The sequence below is a fragment of the Panthera tigris genome, chromosome B1, assembly GCF_018350195.1.
Source record: "Panthera tigris isolate Pti1 chromosome B1, P.tigris_Pti1_mat1.1, whole genome shotgun sequence".
Classification (NCBI taxonomy): domain Eukaryota; kingdom Metazoa; phylum Chordata; class Mammalia; order Carnivora; family Felidae; genus Panthera; species Panthera tigris.
This window is the reverse complement of record NC_056663.1, coordinates 69,464,505-69,473,568: the sequence shown is the minus strand read 5'-3', so window position 1 is coordinate 69,473,568 and position 9,064 is coordinate 69,464,505.

Genomic DNA, 9,064 nt, shown 5'->3' with positions numbered 1-9,064 from the left:
GTCAAAAATAAACATTAAAAAAAATTTAAAAAGAAATCAGTTATTAATCATATTGTTGTAAATCATTTTTGTTTTGCTGCTTTCGAGATTTTCTTTTATGCCTTTGGCGTTCACAGTTTGACAATATGGATAGGTGTTGTTGTTTTTGTATTTATCTTTCTTACAATTCAGCGAGTTTCTGGGATCCGGGGCATCATAGTTTTCATCAAATTTGGCAAATTTTTAGCCATTATTTCTTAAATATTTTTTTCTATTCCTTTCCCTCTCTCTCCTAGTTGAAGATAGGAGATAGATGGAATTCATGGTGCTTCTCACATTCATGGGGATTCTTTCTTCTACCACCTCAAAGCTATTGTGGATCCCCCCCATTGCAGTCATTGTAACTTGCAACTTTAGAATTTATTTCCTTTTGTGTAGTTTACATTTCTTTACTAACATTCTTTATTTACCAACTCATGGGCATCCTGATTTACTTTTATTCTTGGAACAGTGTTTCCTTTACTTCTTCTGTGAATATATTTATAATGGCTGTATTTAAACCTCTGCTGCATCTGGCAGATGACCCCATTCAGAGTCAATCTTTATTGACAGCTTCTGCTTCTGTAACTGAGTACGAGTCACACTTTATTATTTCTTTGTTTGTCTTTTTTTTTTTTTTTTTTTTTTTTGCTTTTTTGGAAAGTGTTCATTTTAGATTATCTATTGTAGCAACTCTGGGTTCTTTTTTTTTTTTTTATTTTTCTGAGGCCTATTGGACTTTTAAAAGGTCCTTGTCTGGATTTAAACTGTAGAATCTGTCTGCTCCAGAATCACTGATGCCTCTGCTCAGGTTTTTCATTCTCATATTGATATTTTAGCCTGGCTTCCTAGTTATCACCTCCTGTATTTGTCTAAAGGGTTAACTAATGCTTTAGACAGAGGTTTTGCTAAAATACCTTGACCATGTAGTTTCCACCCCTTGCCAATTTACCTGTGTGTGGTTTAAGAAACACAATGTTGCAGCCTGTTTTCAAGTCTCCCTAGGCTTTTTTCTTCATACTCTTCTTGTTTTTCCCCCCTGGGCCTTGTTAGACTTCTCATGCACATGCATAGGTTCCCAGTCAGCCAGTAGGCACATGGAAAGCTTATCTCAGCACTTTTATGGCTCTCTCATTTCCCCATGAAATGTCTGGCTAGAGGATTTTCCTGCCTATTCCCAATTGACTCCATCACCATTGTTAATCAGCCAAGTGGGGGGGTTTGACCCCTACCCTGAATTGAGTTAGTCTGTCCCCTTTGGCAACAAAGCCACATGTTTTTTCACCCAGCCACAACCTGTGAATCTAGCTCTTGTCTCCAAGCAGGGACTAGGGATGTGAGCAATCCCCGGGAAATGGCCAGAGATTCCTGCCATCCTAGCCCAAAGCTCTCACAGGTTTTTGGGAATTAAAAATTCTCAAATTGTGATCTGCTTTTGGTTAATTTTCAGTGCACTTCATGATTGTTTTTGACAACTTTGTCCAGTTTTATACACTTTTTGTGGACATGAGTTACTAAGCTATTCACACAACTATTATTTCATTGTTATGCCAATCTGCAAAAGGCAGAAATCATAGAGACAAAACATAGGTCAGTGGTTTCCAGGCACTTAGGATGGAAAGAAGTTCTAACGACTGAGGTACAAGAACCTGTTAAGATGATGGACATATTTGATATCTTCGTTTTTGTTTTGGTTTTAGGACTATATGTATTTCTCAAAACTCATAAAATTGTGCACTAGAAAAGGGTAAATTTTGCTATTGGCAACTGATAAGAAACCTGGCTTTACAAAAACAATAATACAGTTAGCTAACCTCAGTTTCTTATCCCATCATTGCCAATAAGTATGATAATTGCATTAGTTTCCCATTGTTGTTGGAACAAATTACCAGGAGCTTGGTGGCTTATCACAACACAAATGTGTTATCAGACAGCTCTGGAGTTCAGAAGTCCAACATGGACTTCACTGGGCTAAATTGAGCTGTCAGGAAGGGTATGTCCTTCCTGAGGCTCAAGGGGAGAAAATGGGAGAATATGTTTACTTGCCCTTCACAGTTTCTGAAAGCTGCCTGCCTTCCTCTATCTTCAAAGTATACACCAGATCTTTAAATCTCTCTCTGACTCTGACCTTCTGCCTCCCTCTTCCACATTTAAAGAATGCTTATGATTACATTGGGCTCACCCGGATATTCCAGGATAATCTCTCCATTTGAAGAGCTGAGAAATATCCTTCGTTCCATCTGAAGCCATTTCTCTTGTCACATAATATAATATGCAATATAACATATCTACAGATTCTGGAGATTAGGAACTGAACAACTTTGGGATGCTTACCACAATAATAGTATGTACTTCATGGGTTTGTTGTAAAGATTAAGTGAGCTATAAATATAAAACACTTAATACCAGGAAAGAACAAATAGTACATTAGCTCTATCACTATTAATCATTATTACTATGTAACTTCTCATATAGGGTTCAGGCATGGAGAAAAAAAGGGAGTGTGGGAAGAGGCGGGAAAAACATAAATCAACACAATCTTGCCGACTCGCAATGGAACTGAATGTGGAAATGCCAATTCAATAACTTTCACTCAAACAGTTATCATTCAGCCTTGTATCCCTCTGGCTTTCTGTGCTAATGTCAAGCCTACACATAACCAAATCACAGAAGAAGTTACCCAACTAATTTTGTGGGGTATAGAAAATCTAAAATCCTATCTAATTTCCAGATCCTCAGGCCATCACCAAGGTAAATAAAGTGACTGTGTATCGTGAAAAATGGGCTCATTCTAAGAATTCCCATAAAACTCAACTACTCTTTGTGAATCCATCCATAGACATACACAGCCTTCGGGCACTGTAAAGCTCTTTGTTACACCACAGCAGGATACGTCATTCTCAAGCCTGTGGTTACAAGTAAACTGGAACAAGAGCAAGCCAGTTGCATTTTTCAAATTTCTAAAGCGTTGGTTAGAATAGAAGTCCTTATTCTCAGTCTAGGATATGCAAACCAGCTAAGCAAAAGAGAACATTAATGACTGAGCCTTAGAACCTTCATTTATTCATTTTTTATGATTGCCAACCCATACAATAGAAATGCTTTATTCTTTCAGATGGAAAAAAAAAAACAACATATTTCCCACGTATGTACTTGATACCTTATCATTTTATTTAGATATATTTTTATTTAGTAATTATACAGAGCCACTCCAAAATAACTAAAGTACTTTAAGGTTCATTAGGCTCAGCACAATCAAATATTAAAAGTGTATTTGGCAGAAGGAAATAACTTCTGAAAGACATGCAAGTTCACACTGGAATAACAAACTTTGAACAAACATGCATAACAGAACTAAAACATTGTTCAGAGGAAAACCTGTAGTTTCAAATATCAAATTAATTCATAAAATAATAAAATTAATAGAATAATAAAATGAATGACTAAAACATTTATCTTGAGAAGTTATAAAAACAAATAAACCTATGAAAAGTAAATAGAAGGGATTAAATATACAACCAGACTTTAATACATTAAAAATCATTAAATTAATAGAATAAAAATGAATCTAAGAATTGTTTTCTTTAAAATACAAAAAATATATAAACCATTAATAATCACATCAAGGACAAATGAGTAAAAGCACAACTACAAAATATAGAAATTTTTTGTGGAAATAATTATGAATAGAAAAGAAACAAAAAGAATGATAAGAGAATGTTTTGCTCATCATCCTGTGCAATGACAGTGAGAACTTATATGAAATAAATTATTTTCTGGGAACACATAAATTAAAATTAAATCCCCAAACAGTATACAATATTAACAAACAAGTTATTCTGGAGGATGTCACTATAAAGCTATTTCCAAAAATTAGAGGTTTAGTTTCACAGGGATTTCCACTGAACTTGTAAGGAAAAAATAACTACAATGCAATTTATACTGCTCAAAAACACAAAGAAAAGAATGGAAAGAACTCAAATACTCTTTAGAAAGTTATTCTAATGTGGAGCTAGAACCCAAAAACAATAGCGTAAAAGCAAAGCAAAGTAAAAATCATCCTTATTGAATGATTATGAATGTAAAAACAAAAACAAAAAAAAATAGCAAACAGAATCCAAGAGCACATTAAAATAATACAGTTTAAGAAGTTTATTTATTCTAAAAATGAAAAGATTGTTAAATCTTAGTTATGGTTAGATAAATAGATCTATTTCTATAAATTTACATATTAATTAAGGTACCAATGAAGAAAAATCATACAGTAATTTCCATACATAATGAAAAGTCATACAACCAAAAGCTAACATAATTATTAGTATTCTCAGTAATAGAAGGCATTTCACTTAGTTAAATAATGCTTAATTGGGAAACATTAAGAACAGTTTAATTAAAATCAAGAATAAAAAAAAATTTCTTCTTTGGCACCATGATAATTAACATTGTTCTGAATATATTTGTGCAATTGGATCACAGAAAAAAATATAAAAATTGAAAATAAGGAAAGTTATATTATCATTATATTTAGATTACATGTTTGTTTTCTGGGGAAAAGAATAAGCTGAAAAAAAATTACAAGCAGTAAGAAGATTTATTGAAGTTGAGTGGAAAATTAAATATGTAGAAACCAATGATCTTCACATCAACAAATAACTGCCAGTTGGAAGACATAATCCACTTAAAATAACACAAGAATAACTAAAATATCTAGAAATAAATTTGAGAAGCGCACACAATGTACAGGAAGAGCAATTTAAATCCTACCAGAGGATGCAAAAAGAGGCTTGAAAAATTGTATGGCACAACTTACTATTGAACAGGAAGGCTTCACATAATAAGATGGTAGTTCTCTTCAATTAACTTACAATTTTTTAATTACAATAAAAAACACAAGGTTGATTTATTTTTGGCACTAAACACACTGACCTTAAATTTCATAATAAAATTGAATAAGAATATAATGCAAAAGGCATAATCCATGAAGAAATATTTGATAGGCTGAACTCCATTAAAATTAAAAACTTCTGCCCTGTGAATGAAATGTCAAAAGAATGATGAGCCACAAATAGGAGAAAATGTTTGCAAAAGATACATCTGATAAAGGACTGTTATCTAAAATATACAACAAAGAACACAGCAATAAGAAAACAAATAGCCCATTAAAAATTGAGCCAGGCGCCCCTAGGTGGCTCAGTCGGTTGAAGTCAGGTCATGATCCCACGCTTCGTGATTTTGAACCCCACATCAGGCTTTGTGCCTACAGTGAGAAACCTGCTTGGAGTTCTCTCTCTCTCCCTCTCCCATTGCCCCTTTCTCTCTCTCTCTCTCTCTCTCTCTCTCTCTCTCTCTCAAAATAAACTTTTAATGATGTTTATTTAAAAACAATTGAGCCAAAGACCTTAATAGACACCTCACCAAAAAAGATATGCTGATAGCAAATAGGGATATGAAAAGATGTCCCATATCCTTTGGAAATGCAAATGAAAACAATGAGATGCCACTACACACCTGTTACAGTGTGCAAAAGCTAGAATACGAACAAAACAAATTCTGGCAAGGATGTGGAGCAACAGGAATTTTCATTTATTGCTGGTGGGAATGCAAAATACACTGCCAGTTTGGAAGGTACTTTGGCAGCTTTTGGTGTGTGTGTGTGTGTGTGTGTGTGTTTTAGAAAACTAAACATAATTTTTTCTATGAGACCTAACAATCATGCTCCTTGGTATTTACCCAAAGGATTTGAAAACTTAGATCCACAAACACATACACATGGATGTTTATAGCAGCTTTATTCATCATGGCCAAAACTTAGAAGCAACCAAGTTGCCCTTAATTGATGAAAGAATAATTAAACTGTGGTACATTGGATAATGGAATATTATTCAGTGCCAAAAAGGAATGAGCTATCAAACTATGAAAAGATATGGAGGAACACTTACATACATACTCCTAAGTGAAAAAAGCCAATCTGAAAAGGCAATATACTGTGTGGTTTCAATTATATTATTCTAGAAAGGCAAATCTGTGGAGATAACAAAAAAGGTCAGTGGTGGCCAGGGATTGGGGCAAAAGGGATAGATGAATAAGTGGAGCAGAGATTTTAGGGCAGTAAAAATAATCTGTATGATATTACAACGATGAATACATTTTACTATACATTCGTTCAAATCCAGAGTGTAAAAGAAAAAGAGCGATTCATAATGTAAACTATGAATTCTGGGTTATAATGATGAATCAATTATATCAATTATAATGATGTATCAATGAACCTATCAATGTAGGTTCAATAATTATAACAAATGCAGCACTCTGGCAAGGGATGTTGATAATGAGGAAGGCTATGCATGTGTACGGGTAAGAAGTATATGGCAAATCTCTGTGTCTTCCCCCCTCAGCTTTACTATAAATCTAAAACTATTCTAAAAAAATAAAATCTAAAAAGAAATCAATAAGAGGGTTTTTCTCAACCTAGGCAGTGGAGAGCTGAAAAGAAGGCTTCTCCCTCTAAAACAAGAAAAAGCCAGATCAACTGCAAAATCGTCAATTTTCTTGAACCTTTCAAAAAGCTGATGTCACAGAGCAACACCAAGTAACCTGCCAATCCAATAAGGGGCAAGCATCCATCAGAGAGAGCATAAGTGTGGACTGTCTCATCTATGATAGAACATAAGATGAAGACAGGATCATAAGACACGATGGTAAAAAGGGATCATCTGAAATTTTAATACATTCCTCAAGACTGAGGATGGGACAGCCTAATAGTACACACCTGCTAACAGACACAAAAGGAATTTGCATTTACTCACAAACTATTTTTACAAAACTTCCAGTGGGTAGTAAGTGAAAGACTGGGGACAGCAGCAGCGTAAAAGACTGAAGAGAACTTCTCCTGCCGGTAAAGACATAGAGGAGGAGGTTCACTGCCACTGCTGCAAAGGCAAAAATCACATTTCCCAGCCTGCTCCCCTATCTCCTAAGAAGCAAATGCCTTAGGTAGAAAAACTGACATGTGTCAAACCTGGGGAATAAGTAAAGATCCATTGAGGAATTCTTACAGCAGGCTCAGCAGTAGACTTGTCTTCGCAGACGAAAGGATCAGTGAACTTGAAGATACATCTGTAGAAATCACCAACACTTAAACACAAGGGGGAAAAAAAAAGAATGAACCAAACAGAACAGAGCATCAAAGAGCTGTGTGACAATATCAGATCATCTAAATATTTGTAACTGGAGTCCCAGAAGGAGAACAGAAAGAACACAAGACAGAAGAAATATTTGAAAAGATAATGGCCATACAGGTTCCCAAAATAATGAAAGACATCAAAACTGAAACTCAAGAGGTTAAGAGAACGGAAAGCAGTAGTTAAAAAAAGTACACATAGATATATCGCATTCAAACTGCTAAAAAATATAAAAAAGAAAGCTTGAAATCAGCCAAAGGGGGGGGGAAAAAAAGCCTATCACATACAGAGGAGCAAAGACAAAAATTGCAGCAGCCATTTCATCAGAAACCACACAAGCAAGAAGATAACGAGTAGTGTCATTAAATTTTGGAAGCAAATATGAAAATCTGTCATCCCATATCTATATCTAGAGAAAACATTTCTTAATGAAAGTTACATTCTTTTTCAGACACGCAAATGATTGCCTGAAGAATCCACTGAAGAATAGCTTCAGGGCACCTGGGTGGCTCAGTTGGTTGAGTGTCCAACTCTTGATTTAGGCTCAGGTCATGATCCCGGGGTCATGGGTTGGAGCCCCAGGTTGGTCTCCGTGCTGAGCGTGGAGTCTGCTTGAGATTTTCTCTCTCTCTGTCTCTGTCTCTCTCTCTCTATGCCCTCTCCCCTGCTTGCACATGCTTGCTCTTTCTTAAAAGAAAAGAAAAAAAAAAAGAAAAAAGAAAAAGAATAGCTTCATTAGCATTAAATGTTTATGTCAGGACTGAAGAATGTCCCAAATCATTAATCTAAGCTTCTACCTTAAGAAACTAGAAAAAGAAAAGCAAATTAAAGCAAGCAGAAGGGAGAAAATAATAAAGAGCAGAACAAAAATCAATTACATTGAAAATAGACCAAAAAAAATAAAATCAGTGAAGCCAGAAACAAGAAAAGCTTGTTCTCTTAAAAAAGGAAATAATACAGCTGATAAACCTCTGGCAAGACTGATGAAGAAAAAGACAATGGCACATAAAAACAATATGCAGATTTTGCTGATATTAAAGTGAAAAGGGAAATTGTGTAACTGGATTGTGAGATACAACATAGACATAACACAAAAGTTGCAATATGAAAAACAGTCAAATTGGGAAATAGAAAAAAGGGACCCTCAAAACCTGACATAGCTACATAGATCAAGATGGTTGCATGTGGAACCACAAAGTAGTGAGCAAAGGAGTGATTATTTAAGAAATGGTGGAAAGAGAGCCAGATATTTATGGAGAAAAATAAATCTACACAAATGAAATTTTGATGTGTTAAGTATGAAAATGGGAAATGTAGCCCTCTAAAGTTAATGGTAAAAAGGATATCAGAAAGCACCAATCAGAAGGTGAAATATTGATAAGTACATCAAAATTAAGGATCTTTGCTTTTCAAAGTTTCGAGAGAACATCGGGGTGAAAACTGCAAAAAAAACCAACCAAGACAATGTCATCTAGAATAGAAGAGTCTCTTACAAGATTGGAAAACACTTAATGCTCCTGTTATAACAAAGGGAAATCTATAAGAATAAGAAGTGAAGCTTCATAGATTGAAAAACACGCGAAGATATTTCAAATCTCCCTAATCATCGGAAAAATGCAAAGTTAGATAATTATTTATCACTTTATATCCAACCGATTAAAATATCTAGAAAGTTATATGCTACCGAATGCTGATGAAAGATGTGAAAACATAGGAAGCCCGTATGTCTTAGGTGGAAGCATGATCTGGCAAAGTACCCAACAAACATGAGTATGACCTAGCAATGCTATGATGCCCAGCAATGTTGGATATAGAAACATTCATGTATAGATCCCTATGGGGGTATGTATACATATGTTTGCTAC